We start from the raw sequence: 23,772 nt of genomic DNA on the forward strand, positions 1-23,772 counted from the left end.
TATAAATGACAGAATCCCACTGTGCTCTTTTTTCTTTGTTTCTTTTTGTTTTGTTACTGCTTTTATAAAAAAAATGTCAGATTGCACATTGCTGTCCATGGCAGAATTATTTTGTTCCTGACATTCACCCTTTGTAGAGCTAGGATGTCTGTGTTCTCCTAATTAAAAGAAAACAAAAACAAATGCATGCATGGCAGAAGTGATTGGATTCAGATAGGTCAAATTATGACATTTCAAAAATCAATACAGGTCCTAAATGGGCCTTGCTGCCTTTAAAAACAAAATTTTCTCCCCACCTCTCTTTTTTTCCTTTGCACATGTGTGTGTGTGTGTGTGTGTGTGTGTGTGTGTGTGTGTGTGTGTGTGTGTGTTGGTCTTGAGCACCATACACTGATGTGCAATCAACATCAATCAATGTCCATCTAGAACTTGTGATAAACACAGTCCAATTTCAGGAAGCAGGGTGATGAGCACCCAGGGCTCCTTATGACATGAATTTTACAGCCATTTTACATTGCCTGGTTAGAATCTTACTGCCTTGGCCCCAATGATTTCAGAGTAGAATAACATTGTAATTGCCAAAGTAACAGACACCTCACCCTGAGTACTTAACAGCACGACATTCAGTTCCATCTCTATCTCCAAAATGATAAAAAATTTCATTAGTATTAGCAAAAGTAATTCAGTATTAGACTTACCTATAAATGAAAATATAAAATTAGATTTATGAGGAAAGGTAAAGTGACTCCCTACAAATATATGGAGATGAATTCCAATAAAGTATTTCGTGTGGTTTTACATACATCAAACTGAATTTTAAAGGGAGTATTTGTTTGTCCTGATATTGTTGATTTGTATTTTCCTAGACAAATTTATATTATAGTGTATTCTAAGCTACACCATCAACAGTTCTAGTTTTTTGGATTTAAATATATATATATATATATATATATATATATATATATATATATATATATATATATATAGAGAGAGAGAGAGAGAGAGAGAGAGAGAGTTATAGATAGATATAGGTATGGATATATAATATATTGCCATAGCTTGCTCTTTTTTGTTTCATTAAGGAAGAGACATGTCAATGGAGGTGGTCACTGATAGACAAATTGTCAAGGCATGTTGTACTGTAGGGGCATCATTAACCAGCATCACTTTATTGTCAGATCTTCATTTGAAAAGTTGACAAACATCATATAGGACTGTGAGGAGGAGGCTGAAATAGGGACAATCAGGATGGTTATCTCTGTGTAAGTCTCCAGGCTAATCTTCTCTGTTATTTCAGTCCCAGAGCAACTTCCTGCTTCTCCAGGATTACAGACACACTCAGGATGTGGGTTGCAACACTGTGTCTTGCACAGGAATAAACAGCAGAGTCCTCAGTGGTCATACTGCTAAGCAAAATGTAGTCTGTTCTACAGGGCTCATCTACAGTCAGTGTAGATACCCTGACTTACCCTGGAACTTATCTGATTATACTCAGTATTACCATATCTAGTACCAATCCATCCAATCCACTCCAGCTCTGCCCAGGACTGTGTTTCACCCAGGAGATAGGGTAGCTACTGAAGGTGTAGTCAGAAGCCTTGGGGGACATCTTGCCAGAGATTCCTCGCCTCCCCAGTTCAGTCCCAGCCTCCTGCAGATGGGCCTGGGAGTGGACACCTGTGAGGAGAAAGGAAGAGTGGATGTCACAATTACCTTTGTGTATGGCCCCTCCTCAAGTCAGGAACTTGGGAGCCCCTTACCTGTAACTGCTGCCATCAGGAAGTGGAAGATCCAGCTCCATTTCTTGGTCAGTACCTTGTATGCTCAGCAACTGTGGAGAGGACAATGATCATATGTTGATTTTTTAGTGTGGACATCCCTGTTTTACCACCATAGACTCACATAATTTGCATATTCATGAGGCAGGGTACCTCTTAGATAAGGACCTAGTCCAGCAGGCAGCAGGATGCTGAGGACCAAATCCTCCTAACCCTGTCTGACAAAGTAGCCATTCCTGAGACCTGTGCAGACTCTGTGGATTTAACATCAAGGCCTAATCACTCAATTGAAAATACAATCCTCATCTGAGATATTAGGTCTTTTTCCTGACAAAAAAATATTTACAGGTGGTGGTAGTGATGAGAACAATTGAGAATGGAAATTTCAAAAACACCTAAATTAGGAGAATTTCTAATCTTTTTTTCATGTAAAAGCAGTTAATATTTGCTTTTCCAGCAGAACACAGGTGTATGCTCCTGGTGTTTTATAATAACTTTTTGAAATCCTTTTCTTTTTTTTTTTTGTCTATTTGTTTACTATAGAGAGAAAGAAATGTTGTGCAGTTGAGTGGTAGGAGTGTGGGAAGGATCAGAGAGGAGCTGTGCATGAAACTGTATCAGAATACATAAAAAATGAAGAGTAAATAAATCTTAATAAAATAAATGAGAAAACAAATGTCTGTCCAAGATTTAACAAAGAATTTTTACTGTGCTTGAACTTCGACAATTCACATATCAACTGCAGAAGGTATTGTTCATTTAACAGACTTACGGGAGTCCACAGAGGCTACGGAGTCCCCTCCACAGCTCATCTCATTTCTACCATGTTGATTATTGGCTCCACTGTGCCCCCTGTTGGTCCTGAGTTCCCCTGCAGGTTGGTATGTCATGATGTACACTAAACTTATAGCCTTTACACTCTTGTTATGCTAATAATCGTATGTAAAGCCAGATTGCTCTTAATAAACTTGTCACAGCTTCAGTCTTGCTGTGACCCCTCCATCTTGGCCCCATTATTCAGTACTCAATGAGCATAATTAGGAAATCCTGGCTTGGTAAGTAAGTGCTGGTGCTTAAATGGTTTGTATCATTGTTGAAGAATCATTTGCCTAAATCCTAACACAAAAAGTTAATTTCTCATTCATTAAATATTGCTCATACACTTATTTATTTTCTTCTGTATACCTGGGAAATATTTGAGAAGTTAATCCAGAAACATCTGGCGTTCAGAGTGCACCCAACCTGCAGGTTCACAGTGGTCAAGATATGTCACTGGTAGCCATGTGGGATGACTTTCACCTTGGCATTACTTAGCAGAGTGTGGATCCCTTGGTTTTCACCTTCACACTGTGATTTTCAATGTGTTGTGTTTGTCTGGGTGTCAGTAATCCCATATTCTGTTCTCTGTTTGTTCCCCAAGATATCTTGGCTCATAGCTGACCTCACTATAATAGTATCCAGAGATGTCTCAGGACCAGATTGGCAGAATCTCTTTTCCTTTTACAGATTCCTAAAATCTGTAACACAAAAGAGCCAGCACCAAACATCACTTCTCCCAATGATGCTTGTCTAACTCTCAGGTGAAACATTGAAGCATCCCTACCTTCAGTAACAACACAGAGTTCCATTGCAGTAATCATGGGGTCAATGTTAACAAGAAAACAGCAGAAAGAAGCTGCAAACTATGATAAAGAACTCTGTTGCCAATGGAAGAGTTAGAACAAAGACCATACATAACATCAGCTGGCATTTGCACAATGGTCACTCAGACTTTTCCACAAGCCGAGGGGATAAGACCCATTTTCAAAAAAAAATATTTTATGTAACAATGGGGCAGAAAGTCATCTTTACAAGGATGCAGGATTCTTATGAGCATTGTGTGAGAAAATGTTGATTACCTCTATCCTATTACAGCATTAACATATTGGAAGCTGTAAGAGTAGATATCTTCCCCGACTCTGTCTATGGTAATAACATTCATTCAAGGAAGATCTGTATATTATTCCCTAGGAGAGGAAATAAATTGAAAGGTTTTTCATTTGTTTACATTTTCCTGTGATTTCCAACTGAACCTATCCTCACCAAGTCTTAAAATTACAGACCTTTTGAAAAACAAGAAAATATTTATTTTTATGTTTATTAAATCCAATAGTATGCTGCAAATGGATATCTGAGATGCACCATGGCAAAATAATGATATGCTTATTTGAAATTGAGCCAATAGCAATTGTCATAGACTAGGACATATTAAAGGGTCTCTAGAATATTTTTATGAACAGGAAGGGGAAACCACATATTCTAAAATGCAAATAGACATATGCCTTTTGTGGTGATATTTGTGCTCTAACAAATAAAGTTTGCCTGGAGGTCAGAGGGCAGAGCTACTCACTAGTTAACCATAGAGGCCTGGCTGTGTTGGCATATACCGTTAACCCCAGCCCATGGAAGAATCTGATAGTGATATGGCTGGGCAGAGAGAGGAATATAAGGCAGGCAGAGACTGGAGCTTGCTCTCTATTGGCTGAGGAGTTGGTGATGTAAAAGTTGACTCTGGATGGTTGCTCCTTTGTGTCTCTGATCTTTCAGCATTTACCTCTATATCTGACTCTGGGTTTTTATTATGAAGACCAATTAGAATTCATGTACAAGTTTGTCCCTGAGGAAGCCCATGGTGGAAGTTCAGAATTACCTATGATGTGTAGGGCATCTAGTAGTTCTGTGTAGCTTCTGTAGTTGTTAAGTGCCACTGTTGCGCCAAGCTCCTCTGTAGGGAGATTGGTGTCTGAGTTCACACTGAAGACTCCTCCATTGTTTCTGGCACAGTGAGACATAGAAGACTGTGCAGATTTAAGGAAACTTGTTTATCGATTGTATGCCAACTGATACGGATGCTGGAGTAGAAAACCCAGTTACAAACTGTGTCTCCAGTACTCCCTGGTATGGTGCCAGCATACTCTAAGGATTTCTTGGGTACTGTGAATGTGATGACCCAGTGACTATGATGGCTGTTTACATAGAATCCAGACAGTAGAGGCCAGTGACAGGGTCTGCAAAGATTTTATGAGGACAAACCTGATTCCTGCAGCTACATCTAGGACAGTGTACCTAGGAATAGTGAAAACCACCATCAATCATAAACGCAAACTATGAGCCGCATGCCCAGTTTCCTTTCCTTATATGCTGTGACACTCATGGTAGGGAACAGTCACCAGGCAGAAAAGCAGTTCCAGGACACACATATTTGATGGAAATTCCTGTTTAAAGGAGAGAAGGGCACCTCAGCCAGGGCTCAGCTTTCAGTCTGAAATCTGGGTGTTATTCTTCACGGTGCAGTGGCTGGAGCATCTAAAAGATGATACTTTCTTGATTCTCTGCCGTCTTAATCAACTCCCAGACAACTCAGGAATGATGTGGATCCTGCCATCTACACATATCAATGAACATGAACATGGCCTCCTCTCCTTTGTTCATCCTCCAGGCTGTGACTTCCTCCCATCACTTTGCACCTTTTAGTTGGAAGCATGGCCGTCATTAGAGAATCCTCCCAATGGAGGACAGTCTGTGAGTCCTGTCTGGCCTGGTTAGATGACCATCTACTTCTTCATCTCCAGAAATCTCATATTTGAGTCCCTGATTCTTTATGCCTGTTCTTTTGGTTGTGGGTGGCCATACAGAAAACATGTATGCACAAAGGAGAGATTGCTGTGCAGTGCAGGATTGTAGGGACGCTGACCACTATGCACAATGTGACATCATCTTTGGAATTCTGAGAGTTCAGGGATATTTTTACACATTATATCTCATCTGTGGTTCATCTAGAATTTCCCTAGTGGTCATTCAGAACTAGACAAACATCACAGAACTGAATGTCAACCTTGTTAACTAAAGAGAGGGCACATGCTCTAAGTCCACTTACTTTGCTGATTTTATTTTATCACTTGGATGAGGCACTGTGTTTTAGTGTTGGTACTGGGATTCAGTTTCCATTCCCTTGAAACTCCATAGGAGGAGATCACAAATCACAGATTAAACGGTAATGGTGCAGGCCCAGGTATATCTGCACATATAACTTATAGTTGTATTCTATATCACAGGTGGATTCTTCACTGGCATATTTAAAAATCATAATTATCAGTATAAACGCATGAGTATTTTTTAATATGATGTTTGAACCACAATGAAAATGTATGTATTTTTGTACAAAATATCCCAACTTTGGGAGTGAGTAGAACTCCTAGAGCAGAGTCATTGTACCTCAGCCATTCACAGTTGACCTGCTCTGTACTACAGGTTTGGTAATAGAGCTGCAGTGATGCATGGACCCCATTTAAATGCATTACATACTCCTTATGCATAATAGCAAATGCTTTGTGTCAATAATCTAGAAGTTCTCTGACATATAGATGTATCTGAGTGTGAAAGGTATGGAGAAAACAAAGTAGAATTTATTTCTAATTTGGACAATTAATGCAATGCCAAGGTCAGCTGACGTTCACAAAGATGTTTTAATTTTAAAAAAATTTCCTAAGACCAGAGGCTCAGCTGGTAAAGGAGAGATTCACAACCAAAGGGACAGAATATATTACCACGTACAGCATCTTGAGAGCAATAGTGAGAAACAGGCAAATGTGACTTTAGGGGAAAAAACACATTTTTTCATAATCAGAGAAAAATGACCCCAAAGCCTCTCTGACCTTAGGAAGTGAGAAGCAAAAACAGAGAAAACCAGTTTTTCCTTCCAGCTCTGAATTCCTGGACTTGGTAAGAGCTCAGCGCCCCCTGCTGGTCCAGAGCTCCTCTGCAGGGAGGTTTGTGTCAGGGCTCATGCTGAAGTCTCCTCACTGTGTCTCTTGCACAGTAATATGTGGCTGTGTCCTCAGTGGTCACAGAGTTCAGCTGCAGGAAGAACTGGTTCTTGGATGTTTCTCTGGTGATGGAGATGCGGCTCTTGAGGGATGGGTTGTAGCCGGTGCCACCAGCATAAGTTATGTACCCCATCCACTCCAGCTTCTTCCCTGGGGACTGTCTGATCCAGTGCCAGTAGTAAGCACTGGTGATGGAGTAACCAGTGACAGAGCAGGTGAGGGACAGTGATTGAGAGGGCTTCACCAGGCCAGGTCCTGACTCCTGAAGCTGTACCTGGGACAGGATACCTTCAGACAAGAAGAGACATTTCTGTCAATCACAGGTTGTCACAACCCCTCATGGACACATGTATGAAATGGTAACACTCACCAGGAAGGGCGGTCACCAGACACAGAAGCCCCAACAGTGTCATCTTCTAGGCTACACCTCCTCTTCCTCAGAGGTCAGCCTCCTATGAGAGAGATGCGAGCTCCCACAGTCAAGGAGAAGATTTAACTTAGAGCTAGAAGATGCATTTGCATGTGGGGAGTCAACCTTGTCTTTATAAATGGGGAGGGTAGATATCACTCCATTTGTCTGTTACACTGTGCCCACCACTGTACCTGACTTCCTGTAGTGTGAATCTGGAGCAAGAAAGCATGAGGACTACAGGGATCACAGGAAACACACCTTGGCATGATCAACCTCCACATCCTAGTCCAACCTCCTAAACTACATTCTTTTCCTACTGTATTTATTTTTCTGTCACATGTCAGTGCCAATGTTCTTTTCACACTTGGTTCCTGAGTTCCCTGCTTTCTGGTTAGTAAGCTGGCCTTTTTCCTATCCAGGAGATGGGTTTCCATGTTTGCTAGAACATTGGCACACTGTCATATTTTTTTACAGGGTCTACATATACTTCTTTCTCTATCTAATCAGTAAAATGTAGAAGAAACACACAATGAGAGGAGAAGATGGGAACTCTGCACATTTTGATCCTCACTCAGGGATCCCATTCATTGTTTATACTGTCCTGGCTTACAGACCACCTGGGTTAGACATGTGACAGTATCGTGGGAGTAGGTGTGAGATAGCCCATCCACAGAGACCAATGATTAAAATACATTGGAAATTATTCTTCTTCTTCAGGTTTCTGTACAAATGGGGTTCCTCTTGCAGTTTACATCATGTGTGTTTGGCCATAATACTAGTCCTTCTGTCTTTCCTCATTTCCTAGTAATCTTTACTTATAGTAAGGCTTTTTTCATTGAATATACATTTTTCTCATAGACTATATCCTGATTACAGTTTCTCCTTCCTCTTCAACTCCAAAATCTTCCCACCTGCCCTCCGATCCAGATACCCCATCTTGTTGTGTCTCTTTAGAAATCAAACAGGCTTCTAGTGAATAATAATAAAATGAAATAAGATGAGATCAAGCAAAAGCTAATGCATCAGAACCAGACAAATAAAACAAACAGAAGAAAGAGAGACCAAGGCAGGGCTAAGAAACTGGTGAAGATTCAGAGACCTCCTGATTTACATACTCTGGACGCCCATAAAAAACATTAAATTAGAAGCTGTACTATATAGGCAGAGGAACTTTTGGATAATAAATAAATAATAAAATGATAAAAAGCCATGTGATATTATGAGTCAAGGAATCTCCAAAAATGCATTGTTATTTGATTTCTGATGGCCATCTACTGCTACACATCCAGCCTGTGCTTAAGAGTAGTTGGTTTGCTCAGTGAGACTCCCTTAGAGAAAAGTGAGTTTTAATTTGGAAGTGGTTCTCAACTGGAGGTAGCTTTTGTGTTAGGAATGGGCACAGTATCTTCTTCCTCTTTCATCTCTAGGATGCCACCTGCTGCAGAACCATGAGGGCCCTGTGCATAAAACCTCAGTCTCTGAATATATATGTGCAACTATCCTGTTGTTTTAGAGGCCTTATTTCTTTGGTGGGTCTAATCCCTCTGGCTCTTATATTATTTTCTCCTCTACTTTAGTGTTCCACCACCCCGAGGGAATTTGATGAAGACTTCTCATATAGTGCTGAGTGTCCTAGGTCTCCACTCTCAGAATATTGTCTGTCTGTGGGTCTCTATATGTGTTCCCAAGTGCTGCAGTGGGAAGCTTTTCTCATCATGGAGGAGCAAAGCACTGTTCTTTGAGTGTAGCAGAATGTCATTGGGAGTCATTTTATTGCAATCTTCTTTTATAGAACAATATTTATTTTTATTCTAGGTTCCTGGCTATCTTATCTAAGATTATTGCTCACTCAAATTGTATAGTGTAGTGTTCTATTTCTTGTAAGGACCATGAAAACCAATAATGATGGTTACTCCCACAAGCTTTTTACCATCATTGACCTAGCATATCTTGCACACCAGTTACCACTATAAATAAAGGAGTTGTAGCTTATGTTCATGTTACATTTTCAATTTTGACCATGCATGATTCATTCTTGACAGTAGGCTCAAGAATAGGAACATGAATTCAAAGGATACTGCATCACTAAGGACACCCAACATTTCTGTTCACAGACTAGGGATCATAACTTTCATGAGCAATTAGATATGTTAAGTTAACTGTTTTGTTAGAAATATAATTGGCTATCCTGTGTGATTGTTGAATCTGCCATGAGAGATATTACAAGTTTAATGAAAAGGAGCATGAATCTGAATGCTTGTCCAGATAGTGTTAATCCCAATGCCAAGAATAAGACCACTACTAATTTGAGCCAAATTTGAAGTAAGCTAGATTTTTACTTGGGTGAACAGAAGAGCTGGCCTGGGACTGAATCTTGTCAGGTTAAAGAGAGCAGCCCTAAACCCACCTCTTGGGCCTATTTTAAGGAGTAATATCATGAGTAATTTTACAGAAGTGAGATAATGGTGCAATAAGGATTTACAAAAAAACTGAAAAATACTCATGTTGCCACCCACCATTTGATTAGGAGGATACTGGTAGGGTCAGGGATGGTCCAGGGTATTATAAAAACAAATAAAGGTCATGGGCTTGGGAAGGTCTGTTTCAAGGAACCAGAAGGAAACTCAAGTGTCATAGTAAATTAAAATTTATTTTTAAAAATACAGCATAATGGTGGCTTCCTTTAAAATGGAGTCATGCAGGTTCCTCCACAGAACAGAAGACAAGCTTTAACCACATCTTTATTGTCCATTCATCAGCTGGTGTACCTTTAGGCTGATTCAAGCACTTAAATGCTGGGAAGAGGACAACACTGAATAAAAATGACCTGGTATCTTTGCAGTAGAGAGTCCATAGGCATCTGCTCAGGAACAATGTAGTTAGGTCATGTGACATTTCTATGTTTAGCTTTTAGAGGAAATTACAGACAAAATTTAATAGGAAATGCAACAGTTCACACTCTCACTAACCATGCATTATGGTTCCTGTTTCTCCATTGAATCATCAACATTCGGTGTCATCTGTTTCCTCAGTAAATGTCATTCTTACTGCAATAAGATGAAATATGAAACTTTTTCTTTAATTTGTATTTCTCTGATGGATGAGAATGTTGAAAACTGTAAAAAGTGTGTATTCCAATTGTGTAATAATTGTTTCCATCACAGGAAAAAACCATGAAGTTTCTCAAACGACCCCTGCTGCCTGTGTATAGAATAAATTTATTCTTGGCCTTTCAAAGGATTAGGATAGATCTCTACAGGTTGTGCCAAGAAATCAGGGAAGAACCACATTTCTGTGTTTATACTGAGTTTCACACTATACCATTCTTGATATGTTTACTCTGTCCTTTGTGTATGTGACCATTAACAAAACTGTCAGCTCACAATTGTCTGCTGGAGCACTAGCACTGCTGCTAGTTCCCTCTGAGGATCAGAGCCTCACGGAAGAGAAACAGAGTTAGGAACGACACAGCAATTGAGGTTGGAATTAGAACCTTCCTGATCATTGTCTGCTCCTTTATAATGTCCCATCAGTGAAATTCTGGCAAGGTGTGGAACTTGTGAATGGATCCTTTCCCTGTCAGCTTCTCTGAGTTGTGTCAATGGTCTGCTTCTGTCATTGCCAATACCACAAGTATAACTTCTGTGTGACATAAGAAGCCTGCTGAGATAGATTTTATAACCCCCTGCCTCGGTATAATGAGTTTATGGTGGAATTATTAGACCTATGAATGCCTAGAGCAAAGGAAAGACACAATACTAAGTAATAGAGAAATATTTAAAAAGTATCTATTGTTTATTACACAATTGTGATATAATTTAACATCTTATTTTATTGTTTTTGACCAGAGACCCCACTCTGCTTATTTGCCACACTGAAACCAGTATAATACAATGTCAATAATTAAGAAGGATTAGCAAAGGTCTATGAATGTTGAATCCAGATACATAATTGAAGAAATAGTTTTCAAAGGAGTGGCTTAGTGTTCTTTCATGCAAAATCTGGTGTGTGATACCCAGTATTGAAAAAGAATGATAAATAAATTCTATATACTATTATTCTTCTGTGAACAACCTCTAAAAGGCTTAACTTTTCTGTTTATATTTACTGCTAGTCTGGAGTCAGCTGTGTTGGATGTAGCACTCCTACACATCAGGTCACTATTTTAAAACATTTTCAGAGTAGTAAAGGAACCATGTCTATGATTCCAAAAGGTGGAGGGGAATCTAGAGCCTTCACTCTTGGGCCCTGCTCTGATGTCCTTCCATCTAACCATGCCTGTCCCCTCCATAGGACATGACACTCTTATACTGAACGGGGTGAGTTTCATCGTGAAGAGCCTTGAAACTGCCTCTCTGTGAGACCAGATTGTTAGTTCCTAGTTTTCCAGTTGAGGGCCTTTGAACTGGGTCATTTCTGTTATTGGAGCATTGCCAGGAGAGTGACAAAGATTGTAGGAACTAACTGAATTTCTCCATGTCAGATCTTTTGTTTTTCTTGGTAATGGTTTCCTGAGCCTTGTATGTGGTTAAATGAGAGGAATCACCTCTGAGTAGAGTCAGGAAACACCCTTGCTGGCCTCAGCACCTGCTCCTCAGGCTCTGTGTAACTAATTTGTTTTGGTTTTAGTTTTTGTTGTCTCACAGCAAAGATATTTAGCAATGTTATTGATCATATAAACTTGATGTCATTTGAAAATAATAATATTCCATATCAGACTGTGTCCCTAACTGTTTACTTTGACAGAACATGGTCTCCAATTGATGAATCTCATTCCTGTGTAGGTATTCTTCTGAAATGTTTGTAGACAGATTTTTAATCTCTTAGCAAGACTGTAAAGGTCAGAAATGTTGTCTTAGGAAACTTGTTTGACTGTGGTACATCAGGGAAGTCAAGAGGTCCAATTCTGTGGAGGATGCAAGCTTTCACACTCCTTGAGGAATCTAGGCTTTCCTCACAGAAGTCAGCACTATGAAACGTGCATGCATTCATGCAGTTCAAATCTGACAACAACCCAACATTCATACCAGTATTCATCTTTCTGTTGAGGAGTCCCCCGAATTCACAGGTAGAGAAGCCCCTCTTTCATTTCTATCCTGACAATGGTTTATTTGTAACAATAGAGTTCATGATGGTGTTGACAGTTTATGTTGTACACTTGAGAGAGGGAGGGCTCTAGGCCTTGGAGGACAAGGAAATTCTATCCATTTTTATTGGTTCAGAAGATACTTCCTGATTGTCAGGTGATCTGATTGAAATGGCCCAGAGGATAAAGTAGGGTAATGATGAACTGTGATATTAATTTACAGCTGGAAAATAAACGTACTTGCAGGAAAACAGACTTTCCATTGAAGTCTCAACCTGAGGTTGCTAATGTATGTGAGAGAAGCCAGGTCAGGTGGGAAAATATTTGGGTTTTCTAGTCACAGGTTCTTATTTATATAACCTGTTGACACACACACAAGTGTGTGTGTGTGTGTGTGTGTGTGTGTGTGTGTGTGTGTGTGTGTGTGTAATATGTTACCAGAGGTTTATGATTTTGTTTCATTATGGAAGAAGCATGTCAGCAGAGGTGGTCATTGATAAAGATATAGTCAAGGTATGGAGTACTTTAGGGAGCATCCTGAATCAGCATTACTTTGTTCTGTGATGTCCTTTTGAAATGTTGACAAACACTCTATAGGACTGTGAAGAGCTGGCTGCTGAACAATGCACACTGGGAATGATTATTTCTGATCAAGTATCTAGGCCAATCTCTCTGATATTTCAGTCCTAAGACAGGTTTCTATTCTTCTAGATTTTCTGACACATTCAGGATGTGGGTTACAACAGAGTCTTGCACAGTAATAGACTGCAGAGTCCTCAGATGTCAGGCTGCTCAGAGCCTCAGATGTAGGCTGTGCTGGAGGACTTATCTACAGTCAGCCTGGCCTTGCCCTGGAACTTCTGTGCATAGCAAGTATTACCACCTCAAGTACCAATCCATCCAATCCACTGAAGGTCCTGTTCAGGCCTCTGCTTCACCCAGTGCATGGAATAGTTAGGGAAGGTGTAGCAAGAAGCCTTGCAGGACAACTTCACTGAGGCCTCAGGCCTCCTCAGCTCAGCCCCAAGCTGCTGTAGCTGGACCTAGGAGTGGACACCTATGGAGAGAAAGGCAGAGTGGATGTTATAGTGACCTGAGTGTGTGGCCCCTCCTCAAGTCAGGAACATTGGAGCTCTTTACCTGTTGCTACTGCTATCAACAAAAGGATGATCCATCTCCATTTCATGGTGAGGACCTTGTGTGCTCAGTGACTGTGGAGAGAACACTGATCATATGTTGTTGTAGCATGTAGACATCTCTGTATTTACCACCATACATTCACATTATTTGCATATTTATGAGTCATGGTTCTTCTTAGATAAGGATCTAGTCCAACTGGAGAAGAAGGAGGTAGAGGAATTTCAGGTCAGACAGCAGCATGCTGAGGTCAAAATACTAATCCTCTCTGAGGCAGTAGCCATACCTGAGACCTATGCAGGCTCTGTGGATATAATCAAGGCCTTATCTCACTATAGATTCCCACTATAGATAATGTGTATGAAAATTTCAAAAACTCATATATTAGGAGAATTTGTAAAGTTTTTAATGTACAAGTAATTAAAATTTGTTTGTCTAGAACTTTGCAGGTGTGTGTTCCTCCAGCTTTTTTCTTTATTTGCTTCTTTTCTAAGTCCTTTTCTTTTTGTCTTATGTTTGTTTTCTATACAGAGAAAGAAATTTCATCTAGTTAAATGGTGAGAACATGGCAATGATCTGAAAGGTGTTGGGTATAGAAATTGATCAGAATACATTGTATGGAAAAACATGTTTTGCAAAACTCATAAATAAATAAATAAATAAATCATAATAAAATAAATAAGAAAATAAAAATCTGTGCAATATTTGACAAGGAATTTCTACTGTGTTTGAAAAATGAAGTCTGGATTAAAAAAATAGAAAATTGGAGACTGCAGCAGGTGATATTCAGCTGGTAGACTTTAAGAAAAGTGTCCAGAGAAGCTACTGTGTCCACACCTCATCTCACTTCTGTTCTGCTGATTATTGGCTCCATTTTTCCCATGCTGTTCTTGAGCTCCCCTGCAGGTTAGGATGCCATGGCTTACACTCAAGCTTCTCTGTCTGTCTTGAGCAGTGACACATCCATTCTACTTTGGTGCTCAGAGAGTTCAGCCACAGGGATGAATTTTACTGGAGATAATGAATGGATATGGAGAAACTGATTTTAAGTGCCTATATCATTATTAATATTCTTCATAATGCCATGATCTTCCATGGTAGCATTTGTATCCTTTCCACACTATCCACTGGTACTATAGAATTATTACAAAGTATTACAACATGCCAAATAACTGTGCCTAGGAAAAAAAGAAGCCTCTTGTTTAGCTTGGCTCACCATATTTAAAGAGGACCATGCAGTTGCTCTAGTCTTGCTGCCTTAAGAGGCACATGTCATAGGTTTCCAAGTTAGTGCTCCTGGGGCACTGTGTGCCTTTCAGTTCTTGATGAACTAAACTGCTTTTGCTGGTGGTGAACATTTCAGGCCCATCTCTGTTTCTCAATGTTTCCTAGAAGTCTTCAAATCATATAGAAGCTTGATAAGAAAATTGATCATAAGTGTTTATATTTAATATCCATATAACTTACAAACACCATAGTATCCTGTTATGTACCATTTTAATGATCCTAGAAACTACTGTTACATTGTTTTTCATAAGAGCCTTGAAAGTCTGAGTGGATACAATAAACTTGTCACAGCATTAGCCTTGCTGTGGCCTGTCCATTCTGGCCTAGTTAAATTCAGTTCTCACCGACCATAATCACGAAATCCTGGCTCACTAAGTAACTGCTGGTGCTTACAAGGTTAGTAACAACTGTCCTCATAGCATTGTTGAATTATTATTTTGCCCACATCCTACGAAAATGTTGATTTCTTATTAATTAAATATTGTTCATATATTTATTTCTTTTCTTAAGTATACATGGAGAATATTGAGAGGTTAATCTAAACATTCCTTGTGTCCAGAGTGTGATCAACATGCAAGTCCACTGTGGTCATCATAGGTCAATAGCTGCCATGTGGGCTGACCTTCACACTGCCATTAGAAAACAGACCATGGACCCCTTAGGTTTTATCTTCATATTGTGCTGTTCAATGAGTTGTGTAGATCTTGTTCTCGGTAAACCCATATACTATAGTCTGTTTGTTTCCCAAACTATCTTAAGACAACCTGTTAACATAATAGAAGCTAGACAAGGTTCAGGTCTGCACAAGGAGACTCTCTTTCCTTTTACAGATAACTAAAATCTGTAACCCAAATGAACTAACAAAGAAAAACCCATCGCTTCTCCCAGTGATACTTCTCTAATTCACAGGTAAAACATTTCAATTTCCCTAGGTTCAGAAGCAACAATGAGTTCCATTACATTAAGCATGAAGCCAACATTAACAAAGAAACACCAGAAAGCAGAAAATTGTGATAAGGAAAAATCTGTTGCCAATGGAATAGAGTTAGGACAGACAGTAGATGACATCAGTTGACATGTGCACAATGGTCCCTTAGACTTTTTCACAAGCCCAGTGTATAAGAACCATCTTCAAAGAAATCATTACATGGGACATTGGGTTGCAAATTAATCATTACTAGGATTCAAGTTTCTAATATGCATTGATTGAAAAAATTTAATTACCTCTACTATATTGGAGCATTAACACATTGGAAACAGGAAACAGGACACATCTTGTTTTCCCATCTATCTGCAGTAATAGCATTCACTCAGGAAAGAGCTTGCTTCTATGTCCTACCATAGGAAATAAATTGAAATTATTTTAGATTATTTAAATTTTCCTGTGATTTCCAACTGAACTCATCATCACCAAGTCTTAAAATTATAGACCTTTGTGGAAAACATGGAAAGTTTTATTCTTGTGTTTATGTTTATTTCACCTGAAGGCAGGAGGCAAATGGATATCTTAGATGCACCATTGTGAAATAATGATATGCTTATTAGAAATTAAGCAAATAGAAATTCGCATAGAATATGACATATCCAAGGGTCTCTGGAAGATTTTTTGAACAGGAAGAGGAAACCACATATTGTAAAATATAAACAGACATATGCTTGTTTGTGAGGAAGCACATGGCGGCATTTCAGAACTGCCTATGATGTGAGCAGCAATTAGAAGTTCTGAGTAGGCTACTCACTTCTTAAATGCCTTTGTTTTTCCCAGATCTCCTCTGTAGTGAGGTTTGTGTTTGTGTTCACACTGAAGTCTCCTCCCATGTTGCTGGCACAGTCAGACATGGTAGACTGCAGATTTAAGGAAACCTCGATATTGGAGGTATCCTTACTGATACTGCTGCTGGAAGTCCCAATTACAAACTGTGTCTCCAATAGTCCATAGTATGGTGCCAGCATATTCTAACCATTTCTTGTGTGCTGTTAGACCCAGTGAATGCGATGATTTGTTACACAGAAACCAGACAGTACAGGTGAATGACAAAGTTGGCAAGGTTTTCATGAGGCCAGACCTGATTCGTGCAAAACATCCCAGGGCAGTGCATCTGAGAATTGATGACAGTGCATCATCAATCCCAAAAAAACTAGGGCTACATGCCCAGTTTCTTGTCCTTAAATGCTATGACATTCACTGTAGGGAATAGCCATCAGGCAGAAAAGCAAGTCCAGAACACACGTACTTTGATGGATACTCCTGTGTAAAGATAAGGGATCAGCTTTCAGTCTAAGACTGGGTGCTGGTTCTGTTCTTCTTGGGGGAGTCGTCAGATGATATAAAAGGGGAAGAGAATACAGGTCAATTTTCCTGCCTAGACATGGTGTTTTCTCTGGTGTTGATCAGAAGAATTAGCAGCACGAACCTCAGGGAAATTTTCTTGATACCTACCTTCTTAACCCACTCCCAGAAAAATCAGAAATCATGTGGATCCTGTCATCCAGACATTGCTCTGTGAACATGAAGATGGCCTCCTCTCTTTCCTTCATCCTCCAGACTGTGACATCCTCCCAGGAAAACTTTGCACTGTTTAGTTGGAGGCATGGCCATTATTAGAGATTCCTTATAATAGAGGAAAATCTCTGAGTCCTGGCTAGCCTGGCTGGATGTCCATCTACTTCTTCATCTCTGGAAATCTCATATTTGAGTCCCTTTTTCTTTATGCCTGATCTTTGGGCTGTGGGTGGCCTTAGGGAAACCAGGTCCTAACACCATAGAGACAGCCAGTGCAGGATTTTAGGGACTCCCACCACCATGCACACTGTGCCACCTTCTTTGTGATTCTGAGAGTTTCAGGGATATTTTCACACATTATGTCTCATCTTCGGTTTGCCTAGAATTTCCCTAGTGGTCATTCATAATTTGAAAAAAAAAGCATCACAGAACTGTGTGTCAATCTTTTTAACTGAATAGGGAGCATATGCTATAAGGTCACCTATCTCCTAATTTGATTTTATCCCTTGGATGAGGCACTGTGTTTTAGTGTCTACACTTGGGTTAGGTTTCCATTTTCATAAAACTCTGTAGGATGAGATCACCAATCACAGATCAAACACTGATGATGCAGGCACAAATGTATCTGCACACATAACTTATAGTTCTTTGCTCTGTTACAAGTGATTTCTTCACTGACACATTTAAAAATATGAATTATCATTGTAAATACATGCATATTTGTTTAATATTATGCTTTTAATCAAAATGCAAAATGGTGTACTTTTTGTACAAATAATCCCAAATTTGGCAGTGAATAACTACCTTAAAGCAAAGTCCTTAGACCAGAACCATGCACAGTTGACCTCATAAAATCCTTGCCCTGTGGAAACCAACCACCACCTCCCATCTATCCCAGAGTTCACATCCATCCCAGAGGTCAGTGACTGGGTTTATATCCAGGGAGGCCTGCCCCTACATCCCATCCCTGGGACCCAGCCATTCCTGGGGAAGACTCACCCAACTAGGCCCCAGTTGCCAACCACTGGGCAGGGCTCTTTCAGGAAGGTTCCCCTTCTCCAGCCCCCGCCCCCCCCCTGCCCGTGGACCTGCAATCTACATGCCCTGCCTCCATACCCATCTGCCTGAGACCCCCCCACCACTTCATGAGGCTTGGAGACCAACTCCCAGCTCTCATCCAGCCCAGAGCTCCCATTAGGCCCAGAGAGCTCCCATCTGGCACAGAGAGCGTCCATCCAGCCCAGGGAAAGAGAGCTCTCATTGGACAAAGAGCCGTCATTGGACCAAGTGTAAACACAGGAGACAGCCCTCATTAGACCAAGAGTGGCTTTCTGAGAATTAGAATCCACCACCTCTCATTGGACTAAGAAAGGCTTTCTGAATCATGGAATCTTTCAGCTCTTACTGTACCAAGAGCTCTGATAAGACTAAGAATGAATCCTTGAGTCACAGAATCAACTAGCTTGAGGGAACCCAAGAGCAGCTCACTGAGACAAGGAAGCTGCCTGCTCCAATCAGACCAAGAGCTAAGATTAGACCCAGAAGGGCCCCCTGAGACACAGACACAGCAAACACAGAGTGGACAAAGAGCAACTCACTCAGACATAGACTCCTCATACCTATTAGATGAGGAAATGGGCAGACGTCAAGGTAGAAGTACATACAACAACATAAAGAGCAATACAGTATCACCAGAACCTAGCCCTCCTCCAACAGCAAGACCTGAACATCACAAGGTGGAAGAAGGAGAAGAAAGCAACCTTAAGAATAGCATCATGAAGATGATAGATGCCTTTCAAGAAAAAAAATGAAATTGAGAAAAAGATAAACAAAAAAGTGGAGGAAATCAATAAAGAAAATGAGAAAAAGTCAAACAAAAAATGGGAAGGATTCTATGAAGAACTAGAGGAAAAAACAAATAAAAAAGTGAAAGAAAACAATAAATCCCTTAAAGAAAACAATGAAAAAGCAATGAAACAGGTGATGGAAACAGTTCAAGACCTGAAAAGGTAAATAGAAACAACAAAGAAGACACAAACAGAGGGAATTCTGGAAATAGAAAATCCGAGTAAATGAACAGGAAACACGGATGCAAGCATAACTGTTGCTGGAGGGCTTCTCTCCAGGTTCCCCAAGCCCCACAGTCCCACAATCCACTTATAAAATAATCACTCAGATGCTTATATCACTTATAAACTGTATGGCCGTGGCAGGCTTCTTGCTAACTGTTCTTTTATCTTAAATTAACCCATTTCTATAAATCTATACCTTGCCACGTGGCTGTGGCTTCCCGGCATCTTCACATGCTGTTGGTCATGGCGGTGGCTGCAGTGTCTCTCCCTCAGCCTTCCGCTTCCCAGAATTCTCCTCTCTCCTTGTCCCACCTACTTCTTGCCTCGTCACTGGCCACCAGTGTTTTATTTATATAAAACAATATCCACAGCACTTGCCCTTTTTTCTTTTTTTTTTTTAAAAGGAAGGTTTTAACTTTACCATGGTAAAATTATATATAACAAAACAATTACCAAGGAAGAATTATAGTTACAATATTAAAGAAGATGTCCTATCTATCTTATATTTGTGAGTTTAAGGTTTTATATCTAACTTATCTTTTATCATAACTGAGGAAATTACAACTATCTAGTTTTCAACCACATCAAAGACCTGAGAAGGAACATAATGGTACCTGAGAAATGGTAGATGGATGCAAGCAACTTTCGGGAATCTTGCAAGAGTAGACCAAGACAGCTGGCAGCCTGGACAGTCACCTAATGTTTCTCAGCATTGTTGGTGCATTTAGATTGGCTACAGGCCTAGAATATCTGACAGACCATTTTCAGAAGCAGGAATTTTGAGAGACCATCTTACCCTGTCTTGGCAGAGTACAGTGGTCACTTTCCTTGTGTCCTGCTTGTCCAGAAAGGACAGCATTGCATTTGTACTGTCAGCCATCAAGGCAAGGGCAGTTCTTTGCCCAGTAGGCCATTTTGTGCCAAAAGACAAACTTCCAAATGGAAATGTCTTAGAAGCCCAACATTCTCTCGGGATCAATTGGTGCAGCCAGGAGCAATTGTGCCTCACGTCAACAGAATTCTAAGTTATTTAAATGCCATATTCTCTAGGTCTATGAAGTGTTTGAAGATTACCTATCTATCTGAAATATATCTATGTATACCTAGAAAACTTAACTAACATGGCTACAGATATGATTATCATAGATGACTAATTATTAATCTATTTTTAATTATCCATTACAATTTTAAATGAGTTACATAAACATAATACCTCAAACAAGAATAGAAATATATATATACACAGTATAACAATATTAACTTTAAGTTTGTATCAATAAACTAAAATCCATACCAATGTAAAACATTTTAAACATAAACTAAAATCTATACCAATGTAAAACATTTTAAACAAGTTGTTCTTTAAAAGTAGGTTAATTAATCTATCCTTTTATCTTATCATCTCTATATCCTCCTATATATCTATATTATATCCCCTTTTCTTTTTTAGAAAGAGATCACATTTATAATCAATCTGTTTTAAATAAAAATATTGGTTTTCTCTGTCCCACACCAGAGGGCTCTTCTGATTTGGGACACAAGAATTGACTAACCATTTTTTTTTAAAAGCAATATGTCTGGGTTTAGAGGGGGAGTGAGCCAATTCCAGCTCTAAAGCCAGCTTGGTATATTTGGGAATTTGGGCGTAGCATCTCTTACTACTTCCTGCTGGAGGGGGGCGCTGTATCTTATGGGGATGCAAAGAAAATTTTAGACCTATGGGGTAGTCCGTGAGGCTGTATTGTTTGAACCAGTTGCCTTGAATCCGCTCTGGATGCTGGATCATCTGGGCCATGGCGTCATCGGAGACCTTTCAGGGGGTCTTGGCTGTTGAAACCTGATGTATCTTAATCTGGAACAAATCCACAGCCTCTGGCTTTCTGTGGAAACAAAAGCAGAACTTCTTTTCCAAAGCAAGATATCCTTAAATCCAAATTTTGAAGTCAAGTTACCTTTAAAATATGCATATTGGTTTAATTCAATATCTTTTTTGATCAAATGTTTTTTTGTAGTTAAAAATCCCAAAGACAACACAATCCAGATTGTCTGTGTAATATTCATCTTTACGTGGCTTTTTACATTAATTTTTTTGTCTCTTTCAAGCCTGCGTATATTTTATACACATTGTAAACGATGTTATCTGAATCAGTCTTTTTGTGAACCTATTGCTTTAAACTGCATCCTTCTGAGCCTGAAACAGCGCTGTGGCGGCTGGCTCCGCCCACTTCAGCTTCCCAACATGGCAGTGGTACGTTTTCCGCCAGCTCTGGGAGTCATCAAGTCTCAGAAATAGTGGGTCTAAGCTTTTATCAAAGCAGCATGTAGCCCAGAAACCTTTTTTTTTTTTTAAATACTGGTAAAGACTAAATCTACTACAAAGTATAATGTGCCTCTGGCAGACCCCTCATTCCCGCCATACTGCCGGTCAAACGCACACGCCAGGAACCCGCCAGTGTTCAAACCCGCGTTTTGCGGCGTCTAGCTGCCTGTATGAGACAAGAAGCAGGAACCTGGTTTTGGCTCTGTTTAGAATTGGTTATTAAATATTCTCAGGTTTAAGGTGGAAACTCTAGCCGTTGGGCGCCATTTGTTGCTGGAGGGCTTCTCTCCAGGTTCCCCAAGCCCCACAGTCCCACAATCCACTTATAAAATAATCACTCAGACGCTTATATCACTTATAAACTGTATGGCCGTGGCAGGCTTCTTGCTAACTGTTCTTTTATCTTAAATTAACCCATTTCTATAAATCTATACCTTGCCACGTGGCTGGTGGCTTCCCGGCATCTTCACATGCTGTTGGTCATGGCGGTGGCTGCAGTGTCTCTCCCTCAGCCTTCCGCTTCCCAGAATTCTCCTCTCTCCTTGTCCCACCTACTTCTTGCCTCGTCACTGGCCACCAGTGTTTTATTTATATAAAACAATATCCACAGCACATAACCAACAGAATACAAGAGATGGAAGAGAGGATCTCCTGTGTGGAGGATACCACAGAGGAAATAGACCCATCAGTCAAAGAAAATACCAATGCCAAAAAATTCATAACACAAAATGTCCAAAAAATCTGGGACACCATGAAAAGACCAAACCTACAAATAATAGGGATAGAGGAAGGAGAATAATACCAACTCAAAGGCTCAGAAAATATATTCAATAAGATCATAGAAGAAAACTTTCCCAACTTAAATAAGGAAATGCTTAGGAAGATAAAAGAAGCCTATAAAACACCAAACAGACTAGACCACCCAAAAAAGTCCCATTGCCACACAATAATTAAGCAGCTAAACATACAGAATAAAGAAAGAATATTAAGAGCAGCTAAGGAAAAAGGCCAAGTGACATAAAGGCAAACCCATCAAAATAACACCCGATTTCTCAATGGAGACTTTGAAAGCCAGAAGGACCTGGACAGATGTAATGCAGACACTAAGAGACCATGGAGGCCAGCCTAGACTAATATACCCAGCAAAACTTTCAATCATCATAGACAGAGTAAACAAAACATTCCAAGACAAAAACAGATTTAAACAATACTTATGCACAATTCAAGCCCTACAGAAAGCACTAGAAGGAAAATTCCAACCTAAGTAAGTCAGATACACCCACAACAACACAGGCAATAGATAATACCACAGCAGTAAATCCCAAAGAAGGGGTGCACACACACTACCACCAAAAGATAACAGGGATGAACAATCACTGGTCATTAATATCCCTTAGTATCAATGGACTTAATTCACCTATAGAAAGACACAGGCTAACAGAATGAATGTGAAAGTGCAACCCATCTTTCTGCTGCATACAAAAAACACACCTCAAATTCAAAGATAGACACTACCTAAGAATAAAAGGCTGGGAAAAGACTTTTCAATCAAATGGTCTTAAGAAGCAAGCTGGTGAGTCGATTCAAGATGGCGGAGACAAGCAGACGCAGGTAGGCTGTGGCAGCGGCCCGTGGAGGTGGACGGCCCGGCGGCAACAGCCGACAGGGACATTTAGACCTGGTGGCAGCTGGCGGAGACATTCAGGCCCAGCGGCGACCCACAGAGGTGGACAGGCCCTGCAGCAGAGATAAGCAGACGGAGGTGGACAGCCCGGCGCCGGCGGCTGACAGAGACATTCAGGCCCGGCAGCGGCCCACAGAAATAGACAGGCCACGCGGCGGAGACAGGCGGATGCAGGTCGGCGACCCGCGGAGGTGGACGGCCCGGTGGCAGCGGCCGACAGGGACATACAGGCCCAGCGGCACCGGCGGAGACATACAGACCCCGTGGCGGCCCGCAGAGGTGGATGGGCCCGGCAGCAGTGACAAGCAGAGGTAGGTAGGCCTGCGGCGGCAGCCGGCAGAGATATACAGGCCCGTTGGTGGCCCGCAGAGGTGGACAGACCCAGCGGCAGCTGACAGGGACATACAGGCCCGGCAGTTGAGACAAGTGGACGCAGGTGGGCCTGTGGCGGCAGGCCACAGGGGTGGACAGGCCCGGGGACAGAGAGGGGCGGACGCAGCTTGGAACGGGGACGCCCCTAGCCCCAACACTTGGGGAAGGGGCTATCTCCGTGGGTCGGAACCAGGGCGAGTCTGGACACTCGTCTGGGGACAACCCAGGGCCCAACTGCTGATCCTGTGAAACCCAA

At 40.7% G+C, this 23,772-nt stretch overlaps 1 pseudogene; it reads right to left on the reverse strand.

Moving 5' to 3' along the window:
- Positions 1-6,593: 6,593 nt before the first annotated feature.
- On the reverse strand, positions 6,594-23,398 carry LOC102923387 (Ig heavy chain V region 3-6 pseudogene; annotated as a pseudogene).
- Between the last annotated feature and the right edge of the window lie 374 nt (positions 23,399-23,772).

The sequence above is a fragment of the Peromyscus maniculatus genome, chromosome 14, assembly GCF_049852395.1.
Source record: "Peromyscus maniculatus bairdii isolate BWxNUB_F1_BW_parent chromosome 14, HU_Pman_BW_mat_3.1, whole genome shotgun sequence".
NCBI classification, from domain to species: domain Eukaryota; kingdom Metazoa; phylum Chordata; class Mammalia; order Rodentia; family Cricetidae; genus Peromyscus; species Peromyscus maniculatus.